The sequence below is a fragment of the Colias croceus genome, chromosome 10 (assembly GCF_905220415.1).
Source record: "Colias croceus chromosome 10, ilColCroc2.1".
Taxonomy (NCBI): Eukaryota; Metazoa; Arthropoda; class Insecta; order Lepidoptera; family Pieridae; genus Colias; species Colias croceus.
The window spans coordinates 3,200,648-3,219,934 of record NC_059546.1 but is presented as its reverse complement, the minus strand read 5'-3'; the positions used below and the strand labels follow the sequence as shown (position 1 = coordinate 3,219,934).

Below are 19,287 nucleotides of genomic sequence, written 5' to 3'. Positions count from 1 at the left end.
TAGGATTGAATAGGTGTATTTCGAGTAGTTTCTACAGTGTACTAATGAATGGAAGCCCATTGTTCCCATAATATAATCTCGAGACAAGCTACAATGGTGTATAGGCCAAACGCTATAAACTTAACTTACAATTAATTTATACGCAAACATCTCTGCCATTGCGTACGATTTGCTTAGATATTATAAATTCACAAAAAGTACAAAATTCTGTTCTGTACCAATATTGAAAAAAGTGCGTAGCCAAGAAATAGTTTTATTGCCCTCATCCCTAAAGAGCACCTGGAGATGAAACAAACCGTAACAAATGTGTAAGAATTACAAATTGCCTTTATACATTACTTCATTGGCTTAGTTCAGGATTTTCCAAGAAAAAACATTTCCTTTGCACAAAGAAAACAATACAGCTACTTCTCGAAGCGATCGAAATTCCGAAACATAAATCAGAAGTCAGCCAATCGAGTATTTCCATAATCCGCCCATCGGATCACATCAGAAGGCAATCGTCACTCATTTTAATATTCAAAATAAAGCTCCCAATACGCTGATCCCGAATCACAATCGAAATCTAACTGTATTACATTGCTTTCGATATTTCCCGGGATTTACTGCTCCAGCCAGCGGATTTACAACTTTGACCGAAACGTTCACCCATAGCATTTTGTTAACTTTTTATTGGCAATTTGTTACCTCTTGTATCTACCGGACGGTTATTTAGGACCAAATTGAACTTCACTTTCTTCATTAAATGTGTTCGTTACGTTTTTTTCTGTGTATAATGTTGATGTATTACTGATAGAAAGAGCAAGATTATTACTGATAGAAAACTCTATGTATCTGAGTTTGTCTCATAAATGGAACATTTATGTTATTCTATAAAAAGTTCTGCCTAAAAGCTCCGAATACATACACTACATTTCAGAACTACAAAGTTACTAGAAAATATATACAAAGGTTTTATTGTTTTACTTAGGTGTAGAATTATATTTATATTTGTATGTAATTATAAAAAAATCTACATGATTATTCATAATAGTATTATGCTTAGCTTATACAAGTATGGCTTTTACTTATTCCTTTTTCTGCATATACTCGCAACCACTAGTAATTACCTACATAGACCTCAGTGTGTATTAATGGATATAAACTTTATACTAAGAGCTAGAAGATGAAATAGGAGCCAGTTCTATGAATATATGACACAGCCAAAGTGCAGTCCATAAACCACCATATGCATATATTTTCCTCTTATCGTATCTTTTTACGGAAAAGGGAATAATGTGAAAACGTCGTTTTTATAAATTCATTAAAAAGAAATTTCTATTATAATGTTAAATGTGAAATACTTGCATCATCTCAAACAAAATAAATTATATTATCATATTCTAGACTTGTTCTGTCCTTACATATCTACCACACCGTTCCCCTTTTCTTAATATATTCCTATATTATACTTAAAAAAATGTATACCGTTTTAACAATTGAATATCCATGCGTTCAAAAGTGGACAGGACAGGATTGCAAGGATATTGGAATACTTTCCTATATTTGGAAGTAACGTCGGCGAGAGCGACTTGACCGAGAAAATAGTTGTTCTTGCATGCGTTTCAATTTACTGAATAAACATTATTAGTTCTCGTACACTAAGCTTTTATCCTTTTAATTTGTCATGAAATTATTCTAAAAATCCTTGCAAACATGAAAAAGTTCAGTAGCAGTTTCATACATAGTATCTTTCTCTGAAATCTTACAGAGTTTTAATACAATGGCGGATAAACAAGTACTAATAGTAATAAGTGGGAACTAATTGTTCCCCAAAGAAAAGCATGTGACATAACATTACATAACTATTGAAGTATTCGTATAAGTTCTGTGAACGGATTACGTGCACGTGTGACTCGCATATAAGGAGATTTCTATTTATAGAAGGACGACGGCCCTGTCACTGACCTTATAGTTTAGTGTTTGAAGTGTCAACCTTTTTAAAATTCATAAGGACTAGCCCACACTTCGGCACTTTAATGTTCATATAAGTTTGAACTCTAGTTAACGTCAGTTTTCAGTGGTATTTATTTATTTTGCCTAATATAAAAATTTAGAGATCTCAATTTGTTATTCTAAATAATCTTCTGCTGAATTACGGCTTAATCATCCTATAATAGACTTCAAATCCTGTTTCAGTCAATATTATACACGAAAGATAACAACTTAGTCTCATAAACATGTAACTGTTCTTTTATTACAAAATCTACCGAAATTAATAATAATATATTTATGAAATAAAACATGAATTAAATATTCATTTTCAATTTGGACGTCACAAATGTTGAATCGTAACGAGTTTAACAAAACAATTTGCTTTTACATCAACAATAATCTCTGAAACTTGACATCACTGTGAACAATGTTTAATTGTAAAATGGACTGTATAAAACCCCTGCGGAAATATGGAATGTTTCAGTTGAAATTTGTTACATGAAATAAAGCGATATATGTAAAGAATATCGAATGCCATGAGACATCCGCATTGATAAATAATACCGTTTGCAGCAAGAAAAATATATCCAATGCATTTCGAGATAGAATACTCACGTATGCGAACTTTACAATATGAATGATATTATATATTTCATCGATAAACTTATCAAACTTTTAACATATAAAAATCAGGCCGCATTCGTTCTTAAACAACGGTACAATCAAGTTTTTAAGGATACGTATTACAGGTATTTTTTGATGAACAGTTACTATTAACATATTTATTATTTATATCATATAAGATAATGTCTTTATATAACTGAGAGCCGTAATGACCAATAAATTAATGAATTTTAGTAATACTATGACTGATATAAAAAATGAAATGAGGAGATAAAAATATGAATAAATAAAAAATATGATGCTGAGTAATGGCGTCGCGTCGGTGACTTTTAAGTAACGTAATATATTGAAGAAAATAACTGTTACTATTTATATAACACCATTTCAATAACCTTGAACATCACAAATATTTCAGTCTTTCGTAATATTGTACAGGTTGAAATCACTTTCGTCAAATTTATATTGCCTTAAGCCATTTCCATTTCAAGTATTGTCTGTCGCTGTCTCTATCTCTTTCGAAAGAGTTTAAATCACACAAATCTTAATGAGACAATATTTCCCTAAATAATTTCAAATATAAAAGAAATACTCTAATTACCTTCTCAGTTTCCTATATCTTCCACTATAATAATATTAATAAATTATTATTGCGATAGTAATAATAAAATACAAAAAAATCCACCATTTTTTTATCTCAAATGATTCGCATAAAGCATAGTTCTCACCACATCGCTAACTATGTCGTACGAGCTGAGGTCACTAAGTACCGTTAATACAAATGGCAAAATTGCCCAAGTTACGAATGTAAAGACAAAGTAGAGATCGAGGGCCGCGCCTCTCAGCCTGTTTGAATAGCCGACATCGTTGCGCATAATCGCCTTCCTTGCCTCACAGTTTATTTTAGAATACATTGGAATGTAATTGGTATTCATGATATAACTTATTTGAATATATATTGGCCATTTTCTGGTCTATAATTTTTCTTTGCATTCATAAACTACAATGAACTATTACGTTATATGTTTAACTACACCAAATCTTCTGCAATAAATATCTCATATCAAATAAAACCTCAATTCAAATATAAGTCAAATCGAATAAAATCTCAAACATATTATTGAAATACTTTAAAGCGCTGAACCGAATACGAAAATTTAACGCATAAAACGAAATAAAAGTTTATTCAGCTCGAAATTTTCACTTTAAACGTCCCTATACGATCCTCTCCAATAACAGCCGCGAACTCAAATCATGACTGATACACCGACATTGCGAGATAGCAGCGCCTAACTTTTCCAATATCGCTACACAAACTCGCGAAATACTTTCATAAGCGATTTATAATCATCGGATAAAATGTCTCTTAGGAATTTAACATAATCTCAATATTACATCTACTACTAATTCATAAAGAAAAGCAGAGTACCGCCGAATCTAAGAAACTTCGTGAATAATTTTCCTTTTACGACGCTCTGACAAAAATAATCGAATGGAAGTTCGAAATAGTCCGCAGATAAATGGCATAATTCTGAACCGAGAGATCCTATTTGCAATTGCTGCTAACATTTCGTGGAACTTGGCTTTGATGACTCTATTTATTACCTTAAATGTTAATTTACAATGATAAGGATAGGTATGAATTATACGGCAATTTCTAAATAAAGTCAAAATGTTCAGAGCAATTTATTCCCTTAAGTCCTTGATGTTTTACAGTATAACCAAGTAGAAAATCACATAATGTAAACCATTATGTAATATCTACATTAACATTCAAACTTTTTATACTCTGACGGTTTCCTGAACAGATAATACAACGATCAAACTTTTGTTTATTTATACTTGTAGCTTCAAAGAGCACTAAATTAATAAGGCCTACTTATGTTGTTAAAATTACGTATGTATTATAACTGGGTTTACCGTACAAACGGTTACTAACCAGCATTTCAAACAAAGTCATGAAACCGTTAAGACAACGCACGCAAATATTTTGTCTTGCATTTTTCTAGCACAGTACGGAAGCATTTAACGATATCTATTATCTATACGTATATAATAAATCTGTAGAAGGGTCAATTCTGTACATTGAAAATATTGAAAAAATAAATAGCAAGGGGTGTTACTGGATCGATACCAAACCCAAATATGTGATTAAAAAAATTTTGTCTGTCGGTCTATCTGTCTGTCTGTCTGTATGTTCAGGCATCACGTGAAAACTAACGGTTCGATTTCGATGAAACTTGGTATAATTATACCTTATTATCCTGGGCATAAAATAGGATACTTTTTGTCCCGGAAAAATACGTAGAAAAAAATAAATATTAATTTTTCCGCGCGGACGGAGTCGCGGGCGAAAGCTAGTATTAAATAACAGAGAACTCTGAATATTCAATTTTATATTTATATATCTGTTTATACATAGCTATTTTATTCAATCAATTTTAAGCACAAACATGGGAAGTAATTTTGAGGCATCTAATGAAGAAAATTTTCGTTATATTTATGAAAAACTAGTTGACTCGGCTTCTCATGAAAGCCGATTTTCCAATTTTCGATTTAATAAGAAACACTTACGTACATTTATAAATATTTCTATTTGTCGAATTGTTCCAGGCGTTTTCGTATTTTTTCCTTAACAACAAGTATAACGCTTTATTATATTTTACTTTTCACTATCGCAAATTAATGTCATTTATTCAACAAATGAATGGAGTATTAAATTAAAAATCACATTCAGCTCGCTTTACCATTAATGTATTTTCAATCGTGAGAAGTTAAAACAATGTAAAATTGTATGAAACACTTTCACATTAACTATCTATTAATCCGCGATAAAATATAATTACACGCATGTCCGCATATACCGTTAATCTTTCACATTCTTGCGTAGAAAGAGCATTATAATAAACAAAATAATCAGTAGGTACATTATACTACCTAATTAGCAATCCCAATTCCTAACTGTGACTGTCTCAGATAAGTGACAGATAAAGCTTTAGATACGACTTTTAAACTATCTATTGAATTTTTAATTTAAATCTAATGAACTGTCAAAGAAATAGGTACACTTTTACTTTTGTTGTGTGTATAAAGAAGTGTTTTTAAATGCATACTGTTCATGATTTTTTTCATTCTTAATAATTTATAATTGCAATTAATTAAGTTAATTTGAAATATGAAATTTGAGGTATTCTTACTGTATAATAAAATATGTAGCATGATGTTCTAAATGAGAAAGTTTGTTTGGATGGTTTTTCGTTTCAGTAACGCCATAACTGATGAACGGATCTGAATCCGGCACAATGTAGCTTTGATTTTATTATAGGTACTTTAGGTCACTCATTACCATTTTTAAATAATCAATAAGTAGGTAGTAAAATCGTAAAAATTCGTCTTTCCAAGTACCTTCGAGTACAAGTACATTATAAGTTAAACCTACCTAAAACCATTTATTAAATAGTAAGGGTAGTATTATGTTACTTCTAACTCAATAAAGTTATTGATAGTTTCAAAATGTCAAGAGGGTTTAGAAGTTATAAACTTACTTACTAACTGGCTGAATAACCCAAAGAAAGTCCTGGCCTCCGGCAATAAGAGCCATTTGACTCTATCCTGCTATATCTTGAAGAAATAAACTATTTAATAATTTAAAGGAATCAAATAGAAGTATATGCTCAGTACTTTTACGTGCAAAAAACACCTTTTTGTAGACATCTTTGGTATTAATAATATGGTTAGAACAGTATAATGTACACAAATACTAAAGATAAAATTTTGCCTGCGTGATAGATGCCTTGAGCCTAGCCTCAAGTTTTTTTTAAAAAACACAATCAGAAATTTTTAATTCAACTCCAAATTTAAGTAGCCCGAATAATACAAACGAATAAAAATATTATTTGCAATCTTCACTTTAAAGAAAGTAATATGTTCACTTTCACTGGACACACAAAAAAACTACTCTAACGTACAATGTCTTTCAATACCTAGTACTTTATTAATTCATTACTTCGTAGAATACATTTTTTTCTATAAGTACCGCATTGACAATTAGAAATCTTTGATATACCTGCCATGTAAAAATAATTAATGCTTTATAATAAGTTATTGAAATTCAAATTTATGCAAGCACAAAAATAATTTTTTAATTAGTTATTAACTATGGAGTAATATTTAAAAAGTACCCACCAACTCTAATCTAATGTTAACAGAGAGAACACCAAAACTAAGCTAACAATACAAAGTTTTTATCCTCGTATTGTTACTATCTCAGATTTTACATAAGCCCGTTACAATTGCATAATTTTAAGAGCAAACATTAAAAATTTCATAATTGTCTCTCCGCGAAATTTTAATATTAATTGACTTTCGCCGAATGAAACTACATTCTTTGAAGCCACGTTTTTATTCCATTGTCTCATCACAAAGACGATTTGAACTTATTGTTCAGCCGCTTTTGTACGAGGGGAACGATTCCTAGAAAATAATATAACATTTCACGCTCAAGAACGCGTAAAAAACGGGATACTTTACAAGATTAAGTGTACTTACACCTTCTTAAGTTAATGAAGAGCCTACATTAGGGAGTGAAGAAACAGAGCGCAAACACATTTCATTGTAACGACAGTTATACGTTTAGCTGTAGCGTTTTTCTAACTGAATATTTCGTCGTAACGGCTTTATTTATATAAAAATTTTTAATGAAATTGATAAATCTGACGATAAAATGTTATGCAATTTGATAACTTATTAATATTATACAAAGGAGTGTACCTATTTATTTAATAAGAAAGAATGTTGAGCCACAATACTTAACAGTAGCTAACGCTAGTAGAGCTATAATTTATATTCCTTATATTCATTCTCTCCACAATCATCAATAATATCCACACTGTGAATTGAGAACCTTACGTCGTTTTGGGAACGTCAGTTAAAAATCTAAACAGTCTACACGCAAAGTACATAGGTAACTGCGTTCGTAATGCGTAGTATTATGTACTGCTACTTTTTCGTTTTTAAATAACTGTACCTACGTAACTGTATAAATTGCTCATATTAACTACATTATCTTAACTATCCATCCAAGCTCGCCGTGAATAGAACCAAATAGAAACATTGGGTAACAAAATAATGTTTTCGTAAGTTTTGCAAAGAAAAAAGCCTTCCATTCATGTTTTAGAAATTTTAAAATATTGATATTGACGTGTGATTCTAGAATATTTTTTTATTAGATTCGATATAATTAATTGATAAAATAAATAGTATGTAAGTATCAGAAGTAATATCGCTCTTCTAAAATCATTCAATGGTTATTTACAATTTGGTTATTTACAATATCTTCATGAATTGGTTTTATAATAATACGGGTTGTAGAATTACTTCTATTCTAGAACAAAAGGTCAATGGCCGAACCGTAACGGTAGGCAATAATTGTGTAGAAACTAGTTTATTCTGAAGCAGTTTTTTCTTTATTAATAAATTATTAAAACTAAAGGTGTGGCTCATGTGAGAATTACGATATTATGTTCAATGAAGAAATATTTAAATTATATTCTAATAAACAATAATATCATATATTTAAAGTTAATAATAAAATAAAAATCAATTTACTATAGGTATAAAAAACACAATTCACAATTAAAGCTTTTGTAAAAATCGGGGCACGTAGCAAGGCTTTTTATCAAATTTTAAATTTATTTTTATCTTACAAATTGGGACATAAAATGAAACAATGAGAATAATTTCCTTTTTCTGACACTCAATGAATTCATATTTATATTTAACAGCACCTTTATTATTTATTCAAATAACTAAAATATTATGCTCTATTGAATATGTAATCTATAATCCGTTTAAATATTGTTTTTTTATTAAACCTAAAAATAGTTAATACTTTTGTACACTAGATCATGCGTAACAAAATGCATGAACTGGTGACCTACTATTACATTTCCGAGCGAGTATTTCGAAGGTATAGACTATAGAATAACCGAAATATTTTATTGTGGGTACAGTAATATTGTTATATTGCTCTCGTTAATATTATTGATAAATATTTTGTTACCGTTATGACATTACTTAAAGTTATAATAACATTACCTACCTTTGTGAAGGATTTTTACAAATTAAATAGCAATGACATAATTAGCATCTATTAGCATGTATTATAAATAGGTAAATATAACATTTGCGAAGCATATTTACATTTGATGATTAATTTCATCATACGTATTAGTGGAATGTATGCGAGACATTAAATGATTAGAAATAAAATGATCCAACATGCACTTATTTATAATTTAAATACGGTTAAAGACTGTTAATGTTTGAGCCATTATCCTGAGGAACTTAGAAGCTTCCAAAAATAAACATAATATTATTATACAATCACAACTTTTTGAATCTAGACACAATCTGCTCCTCCACATACTGCATGACTCCAATTTCCTTGAACCAGATTCTCGTTGCAATGCGACCCATTTATGCGTAAACCGATATTAGATTTCTAAAGGTGGTAGTCGAGCCTTAAAGATGAAATCCATATTATTCCGTAGGCGTCCGTAACACAACACTGCAACCTATCTTGTTGATGCAGATGCTTGCTATTGAACTGTTTCCATAAAGCAGTGTACCTACAGTGGGGGTAACTTAATTTCCTGTCATATTATATCAGCGTGTGCTCAGTATTATGTACCCAGGTCGGGGAAGCTATGTATGGTATTGTATAACTCGTAAATGCTCATGTCTGATGTGTTTCTTTTAGAGTTTTGAGAACGTACTTATCAAATGGTTGATAATCTAAAGATTTAAACTTAGAACACTAAATTTTAAAAATTAATTTATAAACAAATTGAAGATATTTTGTAAACAGATTAAGATGATAAGCCAATAGAATGAAAAATATTATTTGCATACAAATTATTTCATATTTTTGAGAGTAATTCATCTCATAGGTACTAGAAAGAGATCGCCCCTATCATCGTATTACTGAAAAAACCATTGTATTACAGAAAAAAGCAAAATAATCACTTAAGGTAGAAAATAGATTTCTTAAATTACCTCTAGATTGTAGATTACTCCATTTATTTACTTAACAGCCACTAGTGGCCGTCTAGACTCTCTACAACTAAAATATTAACAAACATCCTAGAACGTTTACCCTTAGTTATTCAATTTACGCTATAGTTAAAGTAAATTTGGAAATTTACTTTAAAGCTTGTTCAGAGTAAACCACAATATTTCTGAATTACCGACCCTTTAAGTATTCTAGACAAGTACATGATGGTACCTTTACAATGTAGAATGATTACCGCTCTTCCTTAATTACAATTGGAGATATTTTTATTTGAAACTAGCGGTCCGCCCCGATTTCGCCCGTAGTACATATTTACGTTTTCTCTACATAAGAACCATCCTCGTACTTCAAGGAATATAATAAAAAAAGAATTATTGAAATCGTTTTAGCCGTTCACACGTGATGCCGTGACAACGCGAAAGAGGTTTCATTTTTATATATAGATTGGGGAAATAATTTGCCATGAAGAAATAGAAAGTGATAACCGTTGGCTATTTTGGTGACACTTCGTGACGATTGAAGTGAAGGCGATCAGGTTAAGGCTCAAGGCGAAGCACATAGCCAAATACCGAAGGCAATAAGAATTACAATAGATGCTGTTATCTCAACTAGTGTATTGAGCACAAACTACATTCACGTTATTTTTATTCTTCTAGTTGTTGATTATTATATTTCCGCAGACTTAATAATTTATCTACTACTATATCACAAAAGAGCAACGTCTTTATAATTCGACGCTATAGCAATCGATATAACTCCATACTTGCATAACTCAGATACATCCCCTGTCCAAATATGATAAGATTTTAAAATCCTTGACATTTTTAGAGAAGATCGATAGCATGATGTAGAGCGTGCAGAAACGTCGATTTATAAAACGTCTTACGTTCTTTGTAACTGCCGAATAAAGCTGACGTTGAGGGATTGAAGGCATCTAGCTGAAACTTCCGTACATCGGGGAACGTAGAAATATTAAAGTTGAACCTTTCCACTTATGCTCGGCAAATTACCGTGTGCATCGCATCCTTTAAAAGTTAGTATGAAACTAAAACTTTATAATGATCTCGTATCGACATATTGTTGGAAATTTGTAAACTAGGAAGGAATTTCATATGCAAGATTACCCTAATTTAAAGTTTACATTTTAACCGGATGAACTCGTTAATATTTCAGCTAAGATCCAAATCCAATTATACCAAACAAGACTAATGAACTAACAATAATCCATTAACACCATAAGCGCGTAATCCCCACGTGTTATAGGTACCTTTGACATTTTGAATTGACTGCCAATATTGTTGTTTATACATTTATAATGTTCAGTATTAATCATATCACCTTAACAAGACCTATCGTCATACAAAATCTCTTAAGAATGCTTGTCATTTAAAATATGTCCAACTTAATATTTATCTATTCAAAAAACCTCTTAGAAACGCTTTGAATCACATATATCTACATATATATACCTATACCAACTATTGATATAACAATTGTATACGGTTTGAAATGGCACAGTTACTCCATACATGCCCGGAACGAAAACAAATACCTTCCTAGTCCATCTTGTAGAAATCAGTTATACAATATAAGAAACTGAGGCGGACCAGTCATGCTCTCATAAACTGGAAAATCCGATTGCCACGATATTATTAATTACACGGATAAATTGATTTTCATGTTTTATAAATTCCTCTCTGGCTAATTAATTTTGGATGGCTCCGATGCAATTATATGTTGCTACAAACTTTCCCGATACATACCTATGTTAATTTATGGTTTGATCGGAATTTCTAGAAAAAATATAATTTAGCTTATGAAGACTGACAGATATGTTGTTTATCTGTAATCTTTTTTCTTAAAATTTCTATTTAACTGATTCACGAGACTACCATTATCGCAAAATGTTATTAACTAACAGGAAAAAAAACGACAGAATAACGAGAACAAAGTGAAAAACAGCTTTTACAAATATTATCGCAATCCGTCATCAAAATATTCAGAGAAACAGCTCATAAATAATTTGCTAACAAAAAGAATTTCTTATCATTACGTATACCTGTATTTACTAAATGGAACACCACTTCCCTTCTTGATAAGATATTGTCTCTAAGCTTTTTTTCCAAGCTTTTTACAAGACACTCATTGACTCATAATATATGCACGTATTCTAAACTTTTAAGCCAAATGAAAGTACATAATATAATTTCACATAAGACACTTTATTTGCATTCTATGATTGAAAAAAAATACGAACAGCAAAGCGGCTTCAAATGACGTAAAACAAAACATAAATCTTAAGCACACAATTCACTTACACAGGTCGTGCAAACAACGCAAAGAAAGTGCGTATATTTTATTACGGATGATACTTTCTTCTCTATACGACTCATATTTCAAACTCAGCCAAGTAAACTTATCACATTACTTTTACTGGATGTCAACTTAAATAACGTCGTATACTGTCCCCCAGTTAATTGCATATTTTGTTCTCTAGTTCTATAAGTCAGAGTTACTGAAACATTCTCACTGGGAGTATTAAAGATTAGCCATTTCTCTAAAGTTTAACATTACTTCAGACCTAGGTAATATATCACGTCTAAGACACTAAAACGCCTACCTACGCAGAACATAACTCCGTCTACGAATGTATTGTAGTATCTATTAAAATATTTTGTGATACTGAGCTTTTAGAGAAATTTTAGAGAAAATTATCGACGTAAATTTTCTTATTGCACATGCAATAAGAACGAATAAATAATCCATGTAAATTTTCTTATTGCACATGCAATAAGAACGATAGATACGTAGTTACGTACCTATGCATAGATATGCAGAGTTTGGTTTGTAAGGTTAAAGTTAATTATTGTAAAATGAAAATAGAGTAGGTACCAGACGCTTTCAAATAGTGACAAATGATGTAAAACTACAAAGCAATAAGAAAACAGTTATACAATGCACAGACTCTTACATCAGTAGCGTTAAAATCACTCACAATTGAGTTTTTACTAAATCCACCTTTCAATTTATCTTAACGTTCTTATTTGGTTTGAAAACTATAACAAATTGTTGATTCAATTTGCAAGAGTTCGAAATGTTTATAATTTTCATGTAATTTGTTGGAAAGTATGAAATAAATGAAAACGTATATTTTTTGATACTTAGTGTTTCCAATTTAATCCTCTTGGGTTTTCTACATTGTTATAATTTATTTTGTCATTTAAAATACATTCATTTATCAACATTTACTGATGCAAAACTTTAATAAAAAAAATACATATCTACAGACTACAGAATTAGAATTTATTTCACATTCAGAAAAAAATATTTTTATTTTTATTCTGAATATGTTTAATAGTAAAAGTACAAACACTAAATTATTTTTGTAATAGCAAATATGATTTCTCATTTGACGAGTTGGACCAAAGTATTTGAACGTTAAATAAAATATGTTCATTACAAGTTTTGGATAAAGCTCTCTGGGGTAATAAAATATGTATTAAAAAGGTCATCGGAATCGCGAAAATCCATTTATGTAATACGTTAAGTTAACGAATATTGAAGTAACTAAAAATTTAATTTTAAAATATTTTAAATAAGATTTGAAATGATAATAATTCCATTTTGGATTCTTATACAATTAACAGCTAATTTGGTGTACATGCTTTCTAAAACTTCATCGCAAAACTAATTAGAGTTTCGTGTTATCTTCTTAACCATAAAAAGGTTCAGAGCCATATGAAATTTTAAGCCTGATATCGTATAATAAATAAACCATACAACATTGCTTCTATATAAAATATTGTTCCTATCATAAACATGTGTTTGCGAGCCAGATTCCTACTCTAAAGAACTTTCAATTCCATAATAGAATAGACTAGTTCAAAACCCACAGAATTTTACCATATTGAGTCATACAATCTTGATTGGTCGTTTACTAACACGAGCGGTGAACGGTAAACCAAAATACCTCCTGTAGGTGTAGTCTCGACACTAATCGACATCGATATCGACCGAAATCGGTCGGTAACTAACGATTATCAGTAACCAATCAGTAACTATAGTATAGACCTAAAAAATTTAGTGTTCTTTTTCCAAGAAATTTAGCTTAGTTTTAGGGAATAGATAGTAAATTAAAATTAGTTATATTAATTTTCGCATTATTACAATTGCAATTGCATATAAAAAAAGCAAATTTTATGCACAAAAAAACATGGCAGTTAATTTAATTTTAATCAAATTCGATATTTTTTTATATCAATCGTTTAATTAATGTTCTATTAATTACATATTCATGGAATCCAAAATTCCATGTATGGCAATCTCTTTATTTACTTTTTTGACATTTGACATCAATCATCAATCATGAAAATAATATTTCTATCAAAATAAATATACCTATAATTGTGTGTTTTCAAGAGGATAATTTTTAATTATGTTCTTAAAAGTCCTATAAATCTATTGGATAACAAATATCCTAAGAAAATATCAATCTGCGTTATGTTTTTATATAGTTAAAGCTATTAGTTTTAGTTTAGTAATATTTCGTTATTTGTGAAGTGCATTAAAATTCTAATCAAAAGACTCCAAAAGCTCTACAAGATAATTCTGCTCAATTCGAAGCCTTTTGAGAAATCTTTAAGACATCATAGAAACGGACGGAACTAAAACTAAGGACGGAACGGATAATTTGTATCACTTGTATTTTTAGCTTGTATTATTATATTATATTATGTGCATAATTTTATATTTTATTATAGTTAATAAGCAAAGGATGAATATATGCAATTGATTTAGCGGTTCACGGGTAATATTATTTAGGCGATAAATATAAATATTTACCCATAAATTTTATATTTTACAGATGAACAAGTTACTAGAATTATGTTGGTGAGAGATGATGGTTTTGAGCCAAATTTTCAAGTTCAACTACGCTATTATAAACTGTTAAATTAAATTTTTCTAATAAATTTTTTTCGTAATTGGATCGTTTTATTTTATTTGTATTCATCTGTATAATTTTATTATTCTAGAAGTTCAAAAAGAAATTAATCGAATATGAATGCAATAATTTAGGCTGAATAAATGCAGACAGCAGTACACTATTTTAATATTTATTTAATTTAATATAAGAGGCTTCTTAACATTTTCAATAAAATTTTGAACATTATTTGTTTATTTTATTTTAATTGCAATAACATTAAATAAGAGAAAAAAATATTGCATTAAATCATGTAGCATCGGAAGTGTGAAATATCTTTATAATAATCTATAATGTTTCCGATATTATCAACCGTATCTACAAACCCACACAAACCGTAAGGCCCTTCTCCCATTTCGATACTTCTAGAATACGATACTCGAGTAGAATACTAGTTAGATATTTGCTCGCTGCCCGATGCTCGCATATTAAGCGACTGAAAAATGACTAAATTCATCATTATTGTGCCTCGTTTTTGTAGACGGACGCTATGTCGAGCGATTCCAGTGACGATGTAAAAGTAGGAAGTACTGGATTCATCCATATATTGAAAGAAACATAAGTAAATTGTAGAGTTTTTATAGCCGCACGAGAACTACAACATGATGATAAGAATTATTTTTTATCTTTCTTCCGAATAGATAAGCGCGAAACGCGACGCAAAACCGACCACGTATACTAGTCGCGGACGTGTAGGATACCGGTAGCGTAATGGGAGAAGGGCCTTCGAGATCTTGTCGAGATCAAACGTCGGTATCATAACGATTGACAATGTCAAAGAATAATTTGTTTTGACAATATTCGAATGTGTTGCAAAGAAATGATTTTCCAAATCCATGAAATCTATATTTTATTTATTTTTCATATATCTACGGAATTGAAAAAATGATGTTATTAATTTAGATAAAAATGCATTTCTACAAGGCTATTATTATATAAATATTTTGACGCATAACGGAAAGTTTTGTGAAGAATAAAAATTATAAACAAATATGTATCCATTGTATGCTTCCATCAAATTGGGGAGAGGTATTAAGCTACATCACTTTCATTGCTGAAGACGGGTCTATAAATTAGTTATCGGTAATTACCGACTAATGTGTACAGACTACCCCTACTGCAAATATGACTTGGTATTGTTTTCCTTTCGGCTCAGTGGGTCACGTTCAACATCTGATGCAATTTGTGATCATTCTCATTCCAGTTTATTCGACAATGGACCGAAATTAGCATTATTATGTTGGTACAGTGCTTGTTATACAGCTTGCAGAACTTGTGTTGTTACCATGTAAATGATAGTTTGATTAACGTTTCTATTAACATATGTAAATTTTAATTAAACAAAGAATACACATTTCTGAAAATTATATAAACAAACGAAAATATTTATATAACTAGCTTCCGCCCGCGACTCCGTCCGCGCGGAAAATTTAAGAAAAGTTAAGATTTTTTTTTTCTACGTATTTTTCCGGGATAAAAAGTATCCTATTGTATGCCCAGGATAATAAAGTATAATTATACCAAGTTTCATCGAAATCGGACCGTTAGTTTTCACGTGATGCCTGAACATACAGACAGACAGACAGACACACAAAATTTTTTTTAATCACATATTTGGGTTTGGTATCGATCCAGTAACACCCCCTGCTATTTATTTTTTTAATATTTTCAATGTACAGAATTGACCCTTCTACAGATTTATTATATATGTATAGAAGATATATAGTATCTTAATTCATTTCAATCTTTGAATTGTAAACTGGTTTTTATCTTGCCTATCAAGTGTTGAATGTACGTGACACGTACACCACGGAATATATTATGTTTTCAAGATCCACCTTAAGAATGCATTAATGTACAATGATAATTTCACTACAACATAATATAAAAACTTCATCATAAATAATAACCACTGACCGCATAAAAGCAAACACGTAATGATTGGTATGCGTACTTTCAAATTGTTTCACGAAAGAGCTTTAAGCTCATGAGTGGAAATTGATAATGACGTTGACCTTCATTGCCTAGTTTTATTTATCGTGGCCTATTATAGCTACAACACTTATTAACTGTAGAGAAATTTATAGATTTATTTCAAGAATTAAATATGTATCTATGAATATAAAATTCATAACAAAATGCACAATCCAGTGTACGGTAGCGGCAATGATAAAATGCCAACATTCAGGAATTACTCCGCGGTCGTCTCTAGCAACGTATGGATTTTTCACATAACTAAATATTTATTCATTCAAATGGCTGCCGTTGCCGCGAGTTATAAAACAAATATATTCCACGGGAACGTACCCAGTTCCGAACTAAACTTTGAAGTTTATTCATATTGATAAGTGGTCGTTTAAAATGCAAAGTGTTTATCTGAAACTTGCCTTTGAAGCGTCGAGAGTTCTGGAGGATCCTAGACGAGACACTATAAGCACACAGTATCACACACAGAACATTTCACAGATCGATTTGGTTTCACTGCACTAGGTTTATCACTAGTTTGTGCGGAGAGGGCATGGACCTGCGCAGTCGCCGGTTGCCGCGGATCGAGTACCGTTGGTCCGTCGAGCGCCGGAGGGTCGGAGCGGCTCTGACATTTCATTTCTTTACTTTGTCGTGATTTTTTATCACGCTTCTGCTCTACCTTGACTGTGTGGGTGAAGGTACGCTGCGTGTTTACTCGCATCGGTCAGGTTACGATCATTTCATGCATTATTTACATGTGCGTCAGATGAAGTGTATAACTATATAAATTATGTTTCATATTTAACAATCGTTATATATATAATTGTTTTCCATGTTACGTAGATCTATATTAAATTATCAATCATATAATAATAATAATTGAGATAACTTTACTTAACATTCCCAGTGACTTTATTAATTTATTTGGAACTCGCAGTAACAATTTAGACATAATGTTTTATGAGACATTAACTATGCAGTTACACATCATACCAAACATTAAAATGATAGATCTATCCGCCGATAAAATACTACACAATCTATTTAAACCATTGCAGAGTAAATCGTGACTGCGCGTACGCAACCCGAGTGCTGACAAAAGACATCAACGCGTCTACAGTGAAACTATTACCAACGAGAGGGATTAAATGTCTTGAGAGATGGATAAATTGCATTCAGTAATATCTGAGTATAAAAAATACGTGAAAAAATACAAATAAATTATATGAAGATTGATGTTAAGATATTAAGAACTAATAATTTATGAATTGGTGCAAACTTAACAGGGCTTTTGCCAGCCTCGATCACTTCACTTTTTTACATCTACCTATTTAAAATTAAATTACAGAGTCAATTAAAGAGTTATTCCTGCGCGTTCTCTAGAAGACAAATACAACAAGAATGTTGGTTATAAAAATCTTAAGCCGAAGGTTGAATTTTTTAGCACGTAGTAACAATAAGAACATAATAACACTCACCTGATAATTGGAGATATGAAATGCGGATCGTAAAACAGAAGTTATCAAACCAGAGTAATGTTATAGAGACGTTTTTTACTACTTATAACGGTATTTTCTTACAACGCCTTCCACTAAGTACTCTTCTTCTTCCCTGCAGATGGAAAAATCTCATAAATTATTTATATTCCACTTGATCCTTCATGCTCGCCAAAAATTGACAAAGGAGAATATTAATTCATATTAACCACGTATCAAGCAAGTTCACTTTCAGAGTGGTTTCCCCGAACACGCTTCATACAAAGTTTAATTACCAATTACCACTAATAATAATAATAATAAACTCTTTATTGTACACCAAATAAAACAATACAAAAGACCACTAGTGTGGTACCGACGTATTAACGAACGTCGGATACTCGCGCGGCGCGCCTCTTCTAAGGGTATAATGCTCTACATTGATAACTCCTCTTAAATATTAGAAAATATTGAAATAAATTAACTATTCGTAACATTGTCATAACGTGAAATTAATTTTGCTCGTTTACATTTTATAAATTCTAAAAAATTCCTAACCATTAAGTTTTGCAGTAATTACAATGACCTATTATACTAGAGTAATTATAAACAAATTTTATATACATATTACAAACGTCTATTATCTATATAACAACAAATCAGTATCTTTATTAATCAGAAACCGCGTGTTTCTTATTCTTAAACATGAATAGTAGGTACTTCTGGATTTATATAATTATAACAATATAGATTAAATAATTCTTTGATATATGATTATATTAGTTATATGATTATATATTAGTTATATGATTATGCTAGTTATTATATAAGATTTTATATAATAACTAGCTGTTCCCTGCGGTGCTCCCGCATTGCTCCGCTCCTGTTGGTCTTAGCGTGATGATATATAGCCTATAGCCTTCCGCGTGGGCTATCTATATATATATATGGGCTATCTAACACCGAAAGAATTTTTCAAATCGGACCAGTAGTTGCCGAGATTAGTGCGTTCAAACAAACAAACTAACTCTTCAGCTTTATAATATTAGTATAGATATAGTCTATACCAATGTCAAAGAGGGTATACTGCAATAAGATACGCAATACTCACACATCGCTGGCTTCGATCGACTTCAATCCACTCCCTAATATCGTTTTAAATCTACTTTATACTGTCATCTTCTTTTCAACAAAAT

At 30.7% G+C, this 19,287-nt stretch overlaps 1 protein-coding gene across 2 annotated transcripts in view; it reads right to left on the bottom strand.

The window, feature by feature from the left end:
- The window catches only part of LOC123695009 (protein artichoke), a 61,470-nt gene extending 44,251 nt beyond the window's left edge, over positions 1-17,219 (bottom strand). For both annotated transcript variants that reach the window (XM_045640688.1, XM_045640689.1), the window contains exon 1: positions 17,036-17,219. The gene's annotated coding sequence lies outside the window, so the exon portion shown is untranslated. The remainder of the gene's footprint in view (positions 1-17,035) is intronic.
- Positions 17,220-19,287: the final 2,068 nt, after the last annotated feature.